The following is a 19,444-nucleotide window of genomic DNA, read 5'->3' as shown; positions in this document are numbered from 1 at the left end:
ATAATACAACTGCATTGGACATAGCCAGGATTCACTATATATTGCTCCACAGCTATTTCCTGCCTACTACAGCAGAGTTGAGAGAGAAAGACAACTCTGAAAGGTAGAAACATTTCCTCTCTGTCCCAATGCAGAAAATGTTTCATCTTTGTCCTGTAGGACAAAATGTAAAACTAAGGGAGCATTAGGCCTCCTTGGTTAGGTAGAAAAGGATAGAAAATGACAGAACCAGGAGGTGGTGGCTCACACCTGTAATCCTAGCTACTCACTAGGCTGTTTTCACTGTATTTGGTTCCGGTGCCCTGCATCTTGTATATACATTTTTCTAATTTGGGGAGGGGAAGGGAATTAACAAAATGCTGAAACAAAGATATAGACTGACCCATTGTAACAATGAGATGTTCAAGACACTATGTTGAAAATGAACTTTACAACGTGGAGGTGGGGGAGAAGTTGGGGAGGTGGGGAGGGAAGGGATAATAGGGAAAAACAAAGGAGGGGGTAACAGTGCTCCATAGGAACTGTACTCATTACCTTACTCATGTAACTGTAACACATCTGTACAGTATCTTTACAACAAAAAAATATATATTTTTTAAAAAGGATTATGGTTCTAAACCAGCCCAGGCAGGAAAGTCTGTGAGATTCTTGTCTCTACTAAACTACCAAAAAAGCCAGAAGAGAAGCTGTGGTGGCTCAAGAGCCTGAGTTGAAGCCCCAGAATTGGCACCCCAAAAACAAAAAAGAAAAGGAAAGAAAAGAAAATGACAGACATAACATGTGGCAGACAATGTCTGGCCCATCATGACACTGCTACTTCCCATAACCCCCTGGACTCCTGGCCAAATTTTCTTCTTATAATGCCCTGAGTTCCTGCTCAACCAGTAAGAAGAGCTTGTCAATACATGCAAAAGTCATCAAATAATCAGGGCAAAGCCAGGGGAGGAGGTATTGCAGGAGCCATAAGAACTCCATCAGCTCTGGAACCTCTCTCTAGGGAGAGTCTATACTTTCACTTTCAAATAAACTTATGTCTGCTTTGAACACTTTCCTGCTTTTTAATTATGTAATGGGCAGAGAAACAAATCTGTACCTCTAGAGGGCATCAAAAGCTTTATAGAGCATATAACCTCTTCAGGAAGAAATGGATGTAAAGAAAAACAGTATTATTTTCATAAAAAGCCAAATACTTAAGGAAAATAAACATGAGTTGCCAAGTATCATAAACAAACAATTTACAGTTTACTAGACGGTGAAGAAGAAACTGAAAATGACTAGGGAAGAAAAAACCAACTGATAACATGAGGAGAACTGTTCACTGAGATTTTATCAGCATTCTTTATAACTTGCAGTTGACTTTTGAGAAACTGGAATGAAAACCAGACAATAAATTGTTGGCAAGGCTCCCAGTTAACAGAATGCTAAATAAACACATGTAGATTATAAACTAACTCATTTAACTGAAGTGAGCCATCATTAGCCCAATCAGGACACACAGAAGGTTTCCAGGAATGAAAGACCATTCAGGTTTGGGCTGTTTCCAACAAGGTATGGTTAGCCCAATTTTGAAGAGGATGGAACTGAGCTGGGGAACAAGGTGGCAAGGTCTAGCAGTTCAGAGGAGGTACATTTAGTCCTAAGCAATCTAGTCCCAAGACAGTATTCTTACCTGCATTTCTCTATTGCTCTCACTCCAAAGGAGCCAGAATCACAAAGTATTTTAAAATATTAGACTTATAAATACCTTTTCCTGTTTTAATGCTTCAAGTTATACAAGTAAACGCTTGCATAAAGAATCTAGAACATTCAAGTTACTGATAACACACACACACACACAGAGGAAAGAAACTAATCTGAGTACCTCCCAAATTTCATTCCACATCCTAAAATATCAGACATGCAATGGGCTACAAAGTTGGACCAATAGAATCTCACACACACAAAAAAAATCCTGTACTAACCTGGGCACTAGAGGCTCATGCCTGTAATCTTAGCTATTCAGGAAGCTGAGATTTGAGGATTAAGGTTCAAAGCCAGCCCAGGCAAGCAATTCCTTGAGAATTATATCTCCAAGTAAGCAGCAAAAATCCAGACATGGAGATGTCGCTTGAGGAGCAGAGCACCCGCCTTGAGTGAAAAAGCCAAATAAGAGATCTAGGCTCTGAGTTTAAGGCCCACTACCAGCACACACATAGAAAAATGCTATGCAGGTGTTCTCACCTGCAGTATCCAAGTAGAATCTCTACTTGTTGAAACGGAAGCCCAGAGCTGGCTAGTGAGCTAGGGCAGCTACCACCACACAGGCATGCAGGAAGTGGGATGGCAGCACAGGGCCAGTCACCTACGCTCTGCACAGCTGAATGTGCAACGCCTCACTCACCATGATGACAGCAGTCACGGTGACAACAACGTTCTTTTTGGAATAAAAGCCAAATCTAATTGAAAAGCCACCCAATATATAAAGTACTTTGTCCATGTTTAATTATACATTAGCTTGTGACAATGGTATTCGGGCAAGATAGCGGACACTTCTATTTAACATTTCTCGGTCACCAAAAAAGAGAAGCCCAATGGCATCTCTGAGAAAATTCTTGCCGACATCAGACCGTGAAAGGCTGGGCTCACTCACCTCCTGGCATGGGCGTCTCCTTTCAGACTGAACATCTCCCCACTCTCACCAGCTCCTGCCTGTCAGAGTGGCTGGGCAGCTGCATCTGTCACATATTTATGGTGGCTAGATCGAACTGGCATTTAAAAATCAAGAGTCTAAAACTGAAGGACAGGCTTTGCCAGAGAGACAAACTAATTTTACTTATTTGAAAATAGTTCATGAGCCTAAATACTTTGATACTCAAACACAATTCCCAAAATACTTAAATATTTCAATGGTCTTGGAATTGCAACATCTTGTAAAACCTATTTTAGGTTTTGCTTTTTAAGAGTGTCACTGAGCCACCACGGTTCACGTACCCAGCAGTCTTTTCTCTGGTGGTAGCAACCCCAGCTGGAGTAAATGGGACTCGTGTCTGGTTAGGTGCAGCCCACCTCAGCCACTTGTTCTAAACCCCCTTTCCTTGTCCCTTACCGGTAATTCTGTCATCACACAATTATCAGGTCCTCATTCACAATGACTCCTCTCCTATTTCCACAGCAGAGCATCTCTCCCTGAATATCCCCCTTAGCCTACTGTTGGTCTTTTGCCTCCCTCTGCTCTATAACCTCTCACACAATTAACTTCCTTCAACAGCTTCCCTCCCAAACACACTGCACTGCCCTCGCTGTATCTCAGCTAGTGAGTAGCATTCACTGTCCCTTCCTGTCCCTGCATCCTATCCCAGGCCTGAGGATGGTACTATTTGCAATAGTCCTTGTCACTGCTATAACTCAGCAGTGTTGCTCGAGTCTGTCTCCACCTATTTGTTCCATAGTCACCACAATCACCTTCTCCCGAATCTTTTGCATTCAACCAAATTAGGCAATTTGGGACTATTCATTATCTGTGCAAAGCGGGCAGAACAGTGTCACTCTGGGTGAATGTCTGATGCTGAGTGTAGAAAACAGCTCTCCTTCATATGTGTGACAACTTCAGAAGGCACAGGCTGAAAGGCCCAACTGAGATCTCAAGAAGCACACCTTCCTGCACCAGCTTCATACCAGTCTCTCCTATTCACATAGCAGAGGCTGCTCAGGAAAAAAGCAACTTAATAGTGGAATTCTAAGTCCAGAGGATCTTCTGTCCAAACAACACACTTATTCTAGAAAGCCTGAGTGCAAACCTTTTATTTGGTAACCAGTCATGTTTTAAAACATAAGATATAACAGCAATATTCTGACAAACAAGAGTAAAAAGAATCCTTAGCCGATACTGAAGGCTCACACCTATAATTGTAGCTATTCTGAAGATTGCAGCTTGAAGCCAGCCTGGGTAGGAAAGTCTGTGAGAGATTTTTATCTCTAATTAATCACTAAAAGGCCAGAAGTATATCTATGGCTCAAGTAGTAGAGTGCCAGCCTTGATTTTAAAAAGCTAAGGAACAGTGTCCAGGCCCTGAGTTCAAGGCTGGTTAGTGGTACCTGCCTCCCCCTGACCATCTCTCCCCCCCCCCACACACACAAATTCTCCTCTGACTACCAGTCATTTAACTTGATTTGAAGGTCTGAATTTTCATTACATGGCTTTGCCTGAAATAAAAAACACTGTCGTTAATGTATTAAAATAAATACAATCTGGTGGTGCATTTGATGCTTCACTGCTTGAGTCCCAACTTTCTCAGGAGATAAGAAAAAAACTTCCTCTACCCCACATGTTCAGAGAGCTGGAGGAGGCCAGCAAGGAAGAAGGGAAAGGTGCTGAGTTTGGCTAGAGCAAAGGGGACTGACTGGCAGGACCCCAAGACACTCTGCTCTCTGCCAGCAAAGTGAACTCAGTGAGATATTATGAATATACATGAACAAGACTAACCAAGACACACAAATGTGAAACCCAAGTCCACTGGAATCTATTTTATTCCCTTCTCTACCAGGAATGCTATATGAAAGGAAAGAAAGACCTCAGTGTCTAAGCTTAGAATTTCCCTTTTTGCAATTATGTTTTTCTTTTTCATTGCTCCCAGACCTCATGGGACTAGGCCAACAGTCACCTGCTCAGCTCTGGCCCTGTAGCCCAATAGGGTGATATATTTCTTTAGTGTTCTCTGGCCCCTTAAACTCACTTTGCATAGCAGATCTGTAGGGATGGAGAAGGTGAGTACAAGACCTACCAGACCAACAGGCTGCCTTACAAGAAAGGGAAGATCTTTTACATATAAAATACCCAAGCTGGGAACCAGTGGCTCAGGCCTATAATCACAGCTACTCAGGAGCCTGAGATCATGATTGGAAGCCAGCCTGGGTAGGAAAGTTTGTGAGACTCTTATCTCCAATTAAGCATCAAAAAGCCAGAAATGGAGCTGTAACACTATTCTTGAGCAAGCTCAGGGACAGTGCCCAGGCCCTGAGTTCAAGCCCTAAGAATGGCATTCATATACACATGTACATATACACACATGCATACATGCATTCATATTCTATATATTAAATACATAATATATTATATATATGTATATATATCACATACTCTTGATCTATTTGTTCACTGGATTTATCCACTGAAGAACATCTGGGCTGCATCCTATTATGAATAGTATCACAGTGAACATGGGTGTGCAACTGTTTACTGTATCCTAACATAATCTTTTAGATAAGTGTGCGAGTGATATCACTATATCACAGGGTAGTTTCTATGTTTAGTTTTGTGAGGAATCTCCAAACTGCCTTCCATAACTGGTTGCACCAGAATATGTTCCCACCAACAGTATAAGAGGGTTCCTTCACCCCACATCCTTATAATGAATACCAGAAAGCTGGAACATGTTATGGTGGCGGGGGGGAGGTGCACGGGTAAGGCCAAGGGGAGGTTTGAAAATGAGTAGAGAGAGAAAAGGGGGGTAAAATGCAATCATAATATTTAATGCACATATGTGAAAACAGAACTAGGCAAACTGAAAGCTTTGGTGGGGTTGGGAGAGATGGAGAATGGGGGTGACGGTAGGGGGTCAAAACCTTATGTAAGGATAATAATAAAAAGAAGTACCCACAGGAAAGTGATGCAAGCATGCATATCACATAGGAGCACATTGGCTCACAAGCTACCGCATCACAGATGTGGATTTTCTCAATCATCAGAGGTGTCATGAGAAACTTCCTCCCAAATAGGGTCCCAGGCAGCATGGGCTTCCTGGACATGTCCTACTCATAGTCCACAGACAGCCAAATGAGCCCTCTGGAATCAGCATCCCACAGAACCAAGCAGAAGGCTGGCAATTCCAACTTCCACTTCAGAGTGAAAAACACAAGGCTCTTTTTTTCTGGAAAGGATTTTTTTTTTTTTTGGTTATAAGGCTTGAACTCAGGGACTGGGCACTGTTCCTGAGCTTTGATGCTGAAGGCTGGACCACTTTGAGCCACAGCCCACTTCTGGTTTTCTGGTGGTTAATTGGAGATAATAGCCTCATGGACTTTCCTGCCTTGGCTGGCTTTGACCTGCCATCCTCAGATCTCAGCCTCCTGAGTAGCTAGGATTACATGCAAGCCACCAGTGCCTGACTGGAAAGGAATGTTTTAAAAACCTGACTCACTGCTGAGGCGTCTCTCTTCCCTACTCAGCTGGGGTTTGTGGCATCTATTTTAGTAAAGAGGCACTTAGCATCTCTTTTAGTTAGTCTTTGATAGCAAAGAACTCCATTCTTTTCTCTACAAAATGTCCTTTAAATTCTCCAAATGAAAGCTTACTGTGATAAATACTTGTGTGAAGAAACAAGAATCAAGAAATGAAGATGTCCGATGGTATATTGTACATGGTATGACTCCACTGGTTACAGTGAGACAGGAATCTGAGGGATTTTTTTTTTCTGGTCCTGAGGCTTGAAGTCTGGGCGTGGGCGCTGTTCCTGAGTTTCTTTTTCTCTAGGCAAGCACTCCACCACTTGAGCCACAGCAACATTTCTGACTTTTTTGAGTAGTTCACTAGTGATAAGTATCTCATTGACTTTCCTGCCTGTGCTGGCTTCAAACCACAATCCTCAGATCTCAGTCTCATGAGTAGCTAGGATAAGAGGCGTGAGTCACTGGGCCCAACTCTATTTTCTTTAATACAGAGTTGGTTGGATGAAGCACACAAACTCTGTAACACATTATAAGCCCATGTGAGGCGCTTAAATTCCAATGAGTCACTACTATAGACCCAGTACTCTGTCTTGCTTCAGCCTCAACCCCAGGCCCTGGGGCTCCAAGGAAAGATAATGATGTGAGCTTCCAGGAAAGGGAGTTACTCTCCAGTGGTTTCCTGTTAAGGACCCAGATGGAACAGGTGAAACTCAGGATGTAAACCCAGGTGAAACTCAGGATGTAAGGTAGAGTAGGCCCCACATATAACAGGTCATACCCACTCTAGGCTGGGTGTTGTGTGCACACAATATTCTACTGAGGCTTGAGCTCAGAGTTTTATGCTACCACTTGAGCCATACTTCACTTCTGGCATTTGCTGGCTAATTAGCGATAAGAGCATCTCAGGTTTGCCTGTCCAGACTGGCTTCGAACCATGATACTTAGATTTCAGCTCCTACATAGCTAGGATTTCAGGCATGAGCAACTGGCACCTGGCCACCAAACCAGTTGGGAGCTTTAAGGAATATCTTCAGAAAGCCAAGGACCAACATAGGTGGACAGGTGAATGGCAAGGAGATACAGTCACACCTACAGTAAATGCTGGCCAGGGGTAAGGGACTACAGCAGAGAGGTCAGGTGTGGAAGGAGATAAGGTACAAGCCAGCTGGCCAGGGGGAGGAGGTGAACAGGAAGGGAGACATTTTCAGGTGGCTGTAAGGGAAAGGAAATGTTTACGTCACTTCTTGCTAAAGGGAAGGAACCACACTCTGCCATAGCTAGGCTCTTAAGAGCTCCCAGTCAGACAGAGGAGGACACCCAGCCCTCTCCCCCACCCTACCAAGGGCCTGACCTTTACCTCAAAGGGGGATTAGTTTCCTGAGGTTTAGAAGTAAAAGAGTCAAGATTTGGCTGGGTAAGATTAACAACTGTGGAAGGCACCAAAGTGAAGAAAATCCTGGGATTCCTCATGGTACTCACACAGAGAGGACTGAGGCAGGCAGTATGCCATAGTGCATGCAAAAGCTACAACTCAGAGATTGGAATCCAGTCTGGGCATCCTTTCCAGGACCAGAGCAAATTCCTATTGACAAGGCCCACGGATGCCCCTTTCTCTCATTCTCTGATGGCCACATACTGTGGGGTCCAAGCCAATGTGAAATTGAGCCAACTGCACACTGGTTCAGCTCTTACAAAGCTGAGGGTCAATCACACTGCCAAGAGCCACCTCTGACACTTCCCTACTGTATGAAGTCAGTACCCTGGGTCTCAACCCTAAGCCTAGGATTATTCAGTGTCAGTGGACAAGACAGCATCTGCCTTCACATGGCTGCAACACCCCCAGACCAAACCTCCACTGGATGTGAGGCCCACCCACCTTTCCCACAGTTTCCCCAGCACAATTTCTGCAGGAAGGATCTATTAAGCTTCCCACAGCCCTAGAGACGCTGGTAGGTACTGGGGTTTGAGCCAGTAATGCTCACAGATACGTCTCTATCCTGTGCATCTCAACAAAGCTAGTCATATTTTTACTGTGGAAACAGAATGTCTATTTCAGCATATGTTTTCCTACTTCAGTGTCCCAAAGGAAATTTCAAAAATCTTCATATATGAGTGCTTCATTGCTTCTACAGGAGAATCAACCTTTCTTTAAAAGGCACTTCCTTCCCATCCTTTCTGAATTTCCTTTACTCTGAGAAGCCCTGATTTAGAGAGGGGCTGAGCCACGGTTGGCCTGACTGTGAAGCTGGTCATCACATACAGGACTGAGCAAACTCATGACTTTATTGAAGGGCTGGGAGCCAGGTCTGTCAGTGCCTGCGAATGAGTTATAAATAAGAAGTGTGGGAAGGCTGGGAGGAGCAGAGTCGGACTGGGAGGTGGGAGGGTGAGCTCATGAATATGCATATCTTGCTCTTCCAGAGAAATGTGCATCTGTGAGTCTGTGTGCATATGCTCATGCATGTGAACTGACTCCATGTGACTTTAGGAAAGGAGAGAGAACTGAGCAATGTCCATGTCAACAGGGGTATCTGAAAGAAGAGCAGCACTCTTTAATCAGGTAACTTTTCTGCAAATCTGATGTTGTTTCACAATATGAAGTCCAGGCGGAAGCTTGGCCCACGTGGTACAGTGTCAGCTTTGAGTGAGCAAGCAAACCAAAGAAAGTCACAGTACTGGTTAAATTTTTTTTTCAAAAATAAAAATACAACATTAAGAAATGAAGATGAGACTGTTTATCTACACAATCATAGTGGCAAAAGTTGCATATGATACTTAAACCCACAAGCAGGGAGCCACATCCTCATGCCTAACCTCTCTGCATTTTGTCCTCACTTCATTTCTCTTGCCCTCCAGATCTGTCTGTGTCTGCCTACCTGCCTGCCTATCTGCCTGTGTCAGTTGTCTATCTGTACATCTACACTAGTTACTTGGTGTATGTAAGTTAAACTTTCAAGAACAACTTAGGAAACTTTATTGGAAATAGGTTGGCTTTCTTTGTACTGGGGCTTGAACTCAGGGCCTCGATGTTGTATGTTAAGACTCGACTCAACGCTAGCATCTTGCCACTTGAGCTACAGCTCGCTTTCTGGCTTTTTGGTGTTTAACTGGCAGTAAGAGTCTCAGACTTTCCTGCAAGGCTGGCTTCGTACCTCAATCCTCATATCTCAGCCTCCCAAGTAGTAACTAGCACCCAATGAAGTATCTTTTTATATTTTTCCCATTTTTTTAAATTTTTAGTAAGTTTTTTTATTGTACAGGGGGGTTACATTTACATGATCAAGGTAATGAGTACATTTCTTCTCAAGCATTGTTGCCTCCTCCTACCATCCCTGCCCTCCCATCTCATACACCCTCTCCTCCCCCACACCTCCACCTCCCGACCAAAGTTGTAAAGTTCATTTTCAACATAGCATCTTGTACATCTCATTGTTGCAATGGGTATACCTGTATCTCTGTTTTTTCCCTTCCCCTCCCTAAATTATACCAACATCAAATACAGTGAGAAAACAGGGGTTATACCGTGGGGAAGGGACATACAAAGCAACAAAAAATCACCTTATAAATATGTTAGAAACAATAGCAAGAAAGCAAAAACCACTTGTGTCCTTATCTTGGGGTTCATTTTGCTTAACATCATCTTAATTATTTTTAAAACAAAAATGATAAACATATTTTTTTGTCGGTTGTGGGGCTTGAGCTCTGGGCCTGGGTGCTGTCTCTTAGCTCTTCAGCTCAAGACTAGTGCTGTACACTTGAGCCACAATGTTGATGGTTAACTGGAGATAAGACTCTCACAGACTTTCCTTGCCTAGGCGGGCTTTGAACTGTGATCCTCAGATCTCAGCCTACCAAGTAGCTAGGATTATAGGTGTGAGCCACTGGCACCTGGCACATTAAAATTTTTTAATGTATAATAAAGGTGAAATTATTCTCTTTTTTCCCCTAGATAAAATAATAATTAGTATCATTATTTTATGCAGCCTTTATTTCCAGTTGGTCAGGAATCTCTTAACTTAAAACAGGAAGAAGGTATGTGACCCTGGCTAATCTACCTCAGTGATCTAAGTGTGTGTGTGTGTGTGTAATGGCCATCAGAAAAAGGGAGGAATATTCAGAATGGAAAACCAGAACTGGTCACTCATTCATTCATTCATTCTCCATTGAAGCTTCTGAACTGTCAGATGCAGGTAAGGGAACAAGTCTCTTGCAGGGCTACTGTGAGAATTCAGAGCCCACCACTAAGAAGGCAGAAGTCCAGAACCTGCCAGGTGAGAACACTTAAGAGCTAGCAGATGATGGTAAGACACAGACACTATCTCCTTTGTAGCCCAGTCTCTAGAAGTACTTGCTGAACTCCATGCTGTATTCCAAAGTGCCGCTGAGGAACACAGGACGCAAGGAGGATGTATTTGTGGACAGATCAGATTCACAGCATTTACAGATCTTTGTGTTGCAGTGAGATCAGCCAGAAAGATCCATCAGATCAGCAGCTGGTTCCCTGGAGACTCCTAGACTTCAATCATTAACTGCACTAAAAACACAGTGCCCGAGCTGGGGTGCCAGCGCCACAAATTCTAGGACGTAAATACCCATATCAAGTGATAAATAAATTTAGAAGCTCCATATTCAAAGACTCCCACACACACACACTCACAGCAAAGCGGGTAAATCTGATCCCCGAGATTAGTTGAATTGAGAAGCAGGCCCAGGAGGAGGGAGGGCACAGGAAGAGGCCCAGGCAGGCGGGGACCAAGCGGCCCATGTATGGTCACTCCTAATGCCTCTTCCACTCCCACTAGAGACATCTGGACTATTTTTAGATGGGTCCCTGACTCCAGCTTCTCAAGCCAGGCAATAGCAGACCAGCTTCTTCCCTGCTCCATTCTTACAAACAACAAAAAAGTGCTCACAGTATGTAAATTACTATAATTTTAAGACAACAGAAGAAAAATTTCTCAACACGTACGGTCTGAAGATTTCAATTGGGGGATAATTGGCAGTTAGAGAAGCAACAGAGAATGCTGAGCTCATACTCTGCCTGGGACACCCACGCAGTTTAGAGTAGGCAGAAGTACCCTGGAGGAATGCTTTCCTGGGAAAAGATACCTGGGGTCCTGTAAGGAAGGGTTCAGCTGTTCTCATTCTCAAATTACCACCAGGCCCTGCCCTGTGTCCTAACCCAGCAGTGAGAAATGAATACAACATAGATGAACTTACTTTAAATCAAACAAACACACAACAACAACAATAATGAAACAGTGAAGCCAATACTGGTAGTCCATGCCTGTAATCCTAGCTACTTAGGAAGTTGAGATCTTAGGATGGCAGTTCAAAGCAAAAGTCCATGAGATTTCTATCTCCATCAACCAACAAAAAGCTCGAAGTGGAGCTGTGGCTCAAGTGGTAGAGTGCCAGCCCTGAGCAACAAAGCTAAGGGCAAGTACATAGGCCTTGAGTTCAAGCCCTACCACAAATAAGTAAGTAAATAAACAGATTCTTCACTAATTGACTGAGAAAAGATCAAGATAAATGGATGACAAAGTTGGGTCAAAGATACTGTGCACACTTTAAATTCATCAAGTTTCAGCAGCCTTAGTTATGTAATCCTGATTATTCAAATAAGGGCTAAGCCCAGAAAACACATGAAAGGAATTAATTAATAGCTATGCCCTAATTACTAATAGACATTAACAGTATGTACTTCCAAAATGCATTATACTTTCTTTGATAACTATTTCCTCTGTATATTTATATGAATAATCTGAAATTTTCAATGAGGGCAAAGGGTACTCAAAATCAACTGCACCTCTATATTAACCAATTGCTAACTAGAAACTAAAACGTGTAAATATCATGTAGAAATGGCAAAATATTTTATATGGTATTAGAATTCTAAATGGTAAAAATAAAATACCACTTTGAAATGGCCCCAAATATAAAATTTTTAGGTGTAAGTCTAGTCAACATGGGTGGGATTTGTATGTTGAAAATAATAAAGCACTGATAGAAATAAAAGAAAACCTAGAAAAACAAACATATAGAGAGTGAGTAAGAGAGATAATATTAAAGTCTCAAACTGACTTACAGATTTAACAAAATTTCAGTCAAATTTTAGTATGATTATTTTGTAGATAAGCTGATTTTGTAATTTATATGAAAGGTAAGCAAATAAGAACAGTCCATTTTGATTTTTTTAAATCAATTTTGGGAAAAAAATCACACTATAGTTTTGTTTTGTTGTTCTGGTCCTAGGGAATGAACTCTGGGCCTGGGTATTATCCTTGAGCTTTTGTGCCCAAAGCTAGCCCTCTACCACTTAAGCCACAGCTCCACTTCCAAATTTTGGGTGGTTTATTGGAGATAAGAGGCTCACAGACTTTCCTGCCCAGGCTGGCTTCAAACTAAAATACTAAGATCTCAGCTTCCTGAGTTGCTAGGATTACATGCATGAGCACAGCTGTAATCTCAGTACTCTAGAGGCTGAGGCAAGAGGAGGAATATCAGTTTAATGCCAGCCTGGGCTACACAATGAAAAACCTGTCTTATAAACAAAACATGTCTGCACCAGGGGGTTATGCTTATAATAGTAACTATTCAGCATGTTGTGCTCCAATGGGACTTGGTTCTATGCAGCCTAGGTAGAAACTTTACTAGACTCTATCTTTGAAATAACCATCAAAAAAGAGTTAGAAGGGTATCTCAAATGGTAAAGCTCCAGCTAAGCAAGCAAGCCCTGTGATCACAAAGTCCTGAGTTCAAACTCCAAACCTTAAAGAAGACAACTTACTGCAGAGTTACAATATTTAAAACAATATAGTATTTGTAATAAATAATCAAGAAATGGATCTGGGCACTTGTAGCTCCCACCTGTAATCCCAGCTACTAAAGAGTCTGAGATCTGAGGATTGTAGTTCAAGGCCAGCCTTGGCAGTAAAGTGTAATTGTCTCAAATTAATCATTTAAAAGCTGGAACCAGGCCGAGTGCCAGTGGCTCACATCTGTAATCCTAAACTACTCAGAAGGCTGAGATTTGAGGATCGTGGCTCACAGCCATCCCCAGCAGGAAAGTCTGTAAGACACTTATCTCAATAAACTACTCAGAAAAAAACAGAAGTGGTTCGGTGGCTCAAGTGATAGAGTGCTAGCCTTGAGCACAAAGAGGCTCAGGGATAGTACCCAGGCCCTGAATTCAAGCCCCAAGACCTGAAAAGAAAATTGCTAGCCCCGAGTAAAAATGCTTTGAGACAGCACTCAGGCCCCTGAGTTTTGTACCCAGGATGGACACCCACAGAAAGAAGAAATAAAGGAAGGAAGGGAGGGAAGGAGGGAGGAAAGGCAGGCAGGCAGGCAGGCAGGCAGGCAGGCAGGCAGGCAGGCAGGCAGGCAGGCAGGCAGGCAAGCCAGCCATATAATCAACTGACAACTGATTTTTACAAAGGTGTGAAGGTCATTAAGCAGATAAAGGATAGTTTTTTCAGTGAATGGTTTGCAAATGACTGAACACTCTATGCCAAAGAAACAAGAAAAAGAAAACTCTGAACCAAAAGTCAATCCATATACCAAAATTAACTCACAATGGAACATTTATATAAATGCGAAAATACAAATCTAAGACCTTACTAATAAAAGAAAATCTTAATGTCTGGCATTAGACTAGAGTTGTGAGACATGGCACCTACCACATGTCTAATTCATTAGGCACAAAAAGAACTGAAGATTTAAAACTTTGGACTCTCCGCAAGATACTACAAAACAATGAAAACACAAGCTACTGGGAATAAACAAAAGGGAAAATCTATGACTTAGGAGTTATAGTCACATTAGATAAAATCATAAGGCAGAATATAAGAAAACAAGCAGTTAAAGAGGCCAAAGACTTTAATAGAAATCTTACCAAGAAAGATACATGAATGGCAAATAAGTGAAAGGCACATCATTAGCTACTAGGTCATGCAAAAGTAAATGCACTAACCCTAGAGAAATGGAAAAACAAAGTTCCCACAAACACCTGCACCAGTGTTCACTTAACCTCTGCAAAATTTGTACGACACAGATGTCCTTTCAGAGGTCTGACCCACTGCATGGATGATACTGACCATCTAGCTTCTTCTATCTTCTGTCACCTCCTGAAGTCACAGTGTTGGTTTTTTTTTGTTGTTGTTGTTTTTGTCAGTTGTGGGGCTTGAACTCAGGACCTGAGCACTGTCTCTGAGCCTTTTTTGCTCAAGGTTAGCACTCTACCATTTTGAGCCACAGTACCACTTCTGGTTTTCTGATGGTTAACTGGAGAGTGTCAAGAACTTTTCTGCCCAGGCTGGCTTTGAACCGGTATCCTCAGCTCTTGGCCTCTTGAGAATCTAAGAGCCACCTGTGGCTGGTGTTGAAGTCATAGGATTTTACTGCAGCCTTCAACACGGTCCATGTCCCTGGGACCTCAGGTCCACTGCTTCTTCCTGCTGTCTTCCTGGTCCCATCCTGCCTAGCGTACTAGGACATTGCTGGGAGTTGGTGTCCTGGGAGCCCTTTTCTGCCTTGCTGCACACATCTGCCCCAGGGAACTTGCTCACTCTTGAGACTGCAAATAGCAATTAGCACTATGTTACATCAGCAGAAGTGCTGCTTGGGTGTCACAGGCTGCATTATTGGCTTTGCTGCTGGGCTTCTTATTAGTAGGTGCCCTGTGCCCATAGTACCATGGCCTCATGCCTGCTACTACCCCCATTGTCTGACACCCTTCACATGCTCTCACACACAGTGGGAGTGGTCACAAAGCCTGGGATTTCTATGCAAACACCTCCAGCAAACAAGAAAATAGATGGAGACAGCAGTGACCAGAATAAACAACTACAAATATTTACCTTTAAGTGCCAGGAACTGGAATGTACAAGTCCCACTTTCAATAACAGCACCAGGGAATTATTTTATCTCTTTTGCTTTTCAGAAATACAAAGGCAAAACTAATGTTCAATCTCAAAACAGCACTTGGCTTTTGCCATTATTATCTCTCTTCCCCATTTTCTGTTTCTGTTTTTATTAACCTTCTTGCATACAGGGCCTACACATAGGCTTTAGGTAAATAGATGGGGTATAGAAACAGAAGACACCCCTTAAGAAAGTATTGGGATGGGAATGTTCAATCAGCAACAACCTCAGGATGGGTAGATTCCCATCTGAGTTGGGAGAGACAATGATATTGTTAAAAGCTTACTCAGGCTTCTACTGCAACAAACACAAAGGCATCACAACCCAAAGGGCAAGTCACAATGCTGGCTGTATACAATCATGGGTTGTTAGCTACCCCTTAAGTGCCACCAGCCCATCTGATCTCTTTTACTTTAAAATCTTGTTCATCTCTGGAAAACTTGGGTTCAGAAGGGATGGGCAGACTAGAAGGCCCTACCAGCTAGCCAGGTGGATCTTCCCGGGCAGAGACCATGTGAAATCCCCAAAGTCACAGCCCAAGTAGTCACTGGAGAAAACATTGTCCATGCCATTAAATAACTAGTTCTGTCCACCCTTTAAATCTTGTCTCAATCCAAAAGTTAAACCACACCTTCAAAATAAACACAGATACAAAGACAAAGGGCAATGAAGGCCTTGTGTTGTCAAGCTCAAATTTAAGATCGCCACCTCCCATCTGGAACACTTCCAGGGCATGCTATTACCCTGGACTACCTCCCTGGTGCCATTCCTCAGAATGCAACCTTCTCACCTGTTTGTATGCTTCAGGAAGGTTGAGTTACTAAATAATAACATTAACTACAACATAGTGAATGATTAGCCTGCAGATGTCTAGTTTATAAACTGGTGTGTCTGGTAAATGAGCCCAGTGGTTTTTTTGAAACAGTAAACATATATTGACCCAGTCCATTCCTAAGTACTTACCCAAAGAAAAGGTATGTATGCTACATGGCTGTACATGAATGCCCACACTATCTGGAAGCCAACCAAATATCTATGTATGGGAAAATAGACAAGCTGTGGTAAATGGAATACTACCCACCAATAAAGAGGAATGAACCCCAGAGTGTGCATGTATGTGCCCCCACACACATACACACATACATGCACACACATATTCACACAAATACACATGCATGCACATATAAGCACATATACACATTCACACCTGCACATACACATGAATATGCATGTACACATATATACACCAGTGTTACACGTACATATAAACACATGTACATGCATGTAAATACATGTACACAAACATGTACATGCACACACTCATATATATAGACTGTGGGGCAGGGAAAGAAAGTGGTGGACTGCCCAAGAACATGTGAGAAATTTTGATGGCATGTAAAAACCTTCTGTATATTGATCATGACAATAATTTCAAGAGTTTGAACATACACCAAATTTGCGATTCATTAAATGGTATGCTTTAAACAGTTGAAAGTTTATTATACATAAATATACCTCACTTAAGCAGTGTTAAAAATCCAGTATACTTCTTTTTCAACCACATAGAAATAAACTGTTTAAGAAGAACAGCAAGTCAAACTGCAAAGCTAGTTTATTCCTTCTTGGTTTGGAGCAGTGGCACACACTCTGTGCTCCCAATGGGTGAGTAAGCTCCAGTCTGCAGTAATCCACCTGCTTTTCATGCTTCCAGAACCACTTTAGGCCAAGTGTGAGGGTTCACATTCATGATTCCAATTCTCAGGAGGCAGAAGGCAAGAAGATCGAGAGCTTGAGGCTAGCCTGAACTACGTAACAAGACCTTGTCTAAAAAACAAAACAAACAAAAAAACCCACATGTAATCCTAGCTACTCAGGAGGCTGAGATCTGAGGATCCCAGTTTGAAGCCAACCTGGGCAGAAAAGTCCCTGTGAGACTGAGACTCTTATTTTCAATTAACCACTCAAAAACCAGAAGTGGCACTGTGATGCAAAGTAGTAGAGTGCTAGCTTTGAGCAAAAGAGCTCAAGGACAGTTTCCAGGTCCTGAGTTCAAGCCCCAGAACTGACAAATGGATTTTTTTCTTGTATTTGTCCTTATTATCTTCTAGCTTCTAACTATGCTAAACACCATTGGTGTCCCAGAATACATGTCTGAAATTCCCTATAGATATAGCATGATCCTTGAATACAGGGTATCTGCTCAATTGTGCAGAATTAAAACTTTACCCACATTACTTTTTCAATAGAAGTTAATGAAAATGTTTATGTAAAAAAATACTGTCCAATAAAATGAAGCCAAAAAGTAATCCTATGAGTTCCAAGACCCTCATTCAGTCAGTGACAATGGGGCTGCCTTTTGGGTTTGCTGTTGCTAAGATAGGATGTTTCTGCAGGGTCAGGATGTACACAAGAACATAAACATGATCTGCAGGGGACAGAGAGGAGCAGGACACACTCAGGGCCATGAGTTCACATGTTATTTTTTTTTTTTTTTGGTCCATTGTAGGGCTTGAACTCTGGGCCTGGACACTGTCCCTCAGCTCTTCAGCTTAAAGGCTTAGCACTCTACCACTTAAGCCACAGAGTCACTTCTGGTTTTCTGGTCATTTATTGGAGATAAGAGTCTCTCGGAATTTCCTGCCTAAGCTGGCTTTGAACCGTGATCCTCAGATCCCAGCCTCCTGAGTAGCAGGATTACAGGAGTCACTGGCACCTGGCTTTACATGCTCTTTAACTGCTGTGTGTCTCTTGAGTTCTGTAGACATTAGAGATGCTGTGTGTGTGTGTGTGTGTGTGTGTGTGTGTGTGTGTGTGTGTGTGTGTATTGTGAGAACTATCACTGAGATCCCTCACCTGTGCCACACCTGATGCTTCTACTTCCAGGTCAACCTTCTTAAAACCATGTAGAGCCTGACAGCCTCACAGATATGTACATTCCTCCATTTTTTCCTTTGCTTTTTCAGCATTAAAACAAAGTTGGATAAAGCTTATCTGTCCATTTACATGAGATAATCTTGGTGGGATATTTACAGCTTCTCCAGTCTGGCTGGGTCCATCAGCCTGTAAAAAATGTCACACTTAAGAACTGCTTCAGCAAAATCATTTTCTGAGAACAACTTTCATAAAAAAAAAATCAAGCAGGCATATCAGCCCCACCCAGCAAATCATACTAATTGCTGCTTCTTCTCTGGGTGTTCCTGAAGCAGTTTAGCAGTTTGTACATATTTCTATGACAGTACCTGTCATAATTACTTATTGAACCATCTGTCCCTGCTTCTACACTATGGGCTCTCTCTCTCTCTCTCTCTCCATATATATGTATACACACATAAACACACATACATATATATATCACATAGTTAATTAGTGCTTATATATATATCCACATATATATGTATATAAATGAGTCAAAATGGGTTAGTCTACACATGAAATTCCATCCAGCCACTGTGAAGGTAGAGGTAGGATGTCCTCAAGTTCAAGGTCAGCCTAGGCAAAAGCAGTCTTAAAACAATTAATACTCTGTCTCAAAATTAACAAAAGGATTAAGGGTAGGTTCAAGTGGTAAGAGCACCTGCCTAGCATACATGATACCCTGAGCTTAATCCCCAGTACTACCTAAACACACACACACACACACACACATACACACACACACACACACACACACAGACCACACTATGAGCCAATTAAATAAATTTTACAATGGTAGTATATCAGTTAAACTGAATTCTCTCATTTTTAAAGTCCTACAATATATAGAGAAATGTGGCAGAAACCTAACACAGAGACAATTATACCTATTTAATTTTAATTTAGCGTTTGTCCCAAGATGGGAGATGACTGGTTGAATGAGGAGAATGAAAAAAAAAATTAAAATGTGGCTTTACATTCTTTGTCTTTTTTTCAGTTTTACTTTTTTTTCAGTTTTGCTATTTGCCAAATCATCATTATTTTCTTTTTACACAAGTGTTAAGTATCTCATGTGTTTTTTTGATCAACAATGAAAAAGGGAAACTTTTTTCTAGCCCAGTAACGTAACTGCAAAACAGCCAAATGAATGACTCACAGAGTATTTTACAGAAGGGCTTTTGTCTCAAGGTGAAAGCTCACAAAGCCTTTCTGACCACCTGCAACCCACTCCAGGGAGGGAAGTGGCTCAATACAGTGACAAGGGCTCCACTGCCTTTCCTTAAGCAACCTGGATGAAACATAAAGCACATTAAACAATGACATTTCACCGAGTGCCTGTAATCCTATTCAGGATGTCAAGATCTGAGGACTGCAGTTCAAAGCCAGCCCAGGCAGGAAAGTC

At 42.1% G+C, this 19,444-nt stretch overlaps 1 protein-coding gene across 6 annotated transcripts in view; it reads right to left on the bottom strand.

The window, feature by feature from the left end:
- Nucleotides 1-16,163, bottom strand: part of Cobl (cordon-bleu WH2 repeat protein) — a 188,617-nt gene extending 172,454 nt beyond the window's left edge. For all 6 annotated transcript variants that reach the window (XM_013024460.1, XM_013024464.1, XM_013024462.1 and 3 more), the window contains exon 1: nt 16,093-16,163. The gene's annotated coding sequence lies outside the window, so the exon portion shown is untranslated. The remainder of the gene's footprint in view (nt 1-16,092) is intronic.
- Nucleotides 16,164-19,444: the final 3,281 nt, after the last annotated feature.

The sequence above is a fragment of the Dipodomys ordii genome, unplaced genomic scaffold (assembly GCF_000151885.1).
Source record: "Dipodomys ordii isolate 6190 unplaced genomic scaffold, Dord_2.0 Scaffold76, whole genome shotgun sequence".
NCBI classification, from domain to species: domain Eukaryota; kingdom Metazoa; phylum Chordata; class Mammalia; order Rodentia; family Heteromyidae; genus Dipodomys; species Dipodomys ordii.
The sequence above is the reverse complement of the archived record's forward strand: the minus strand, read 5'-3'. Positions and strand labels throughout refer to the sequence as shown.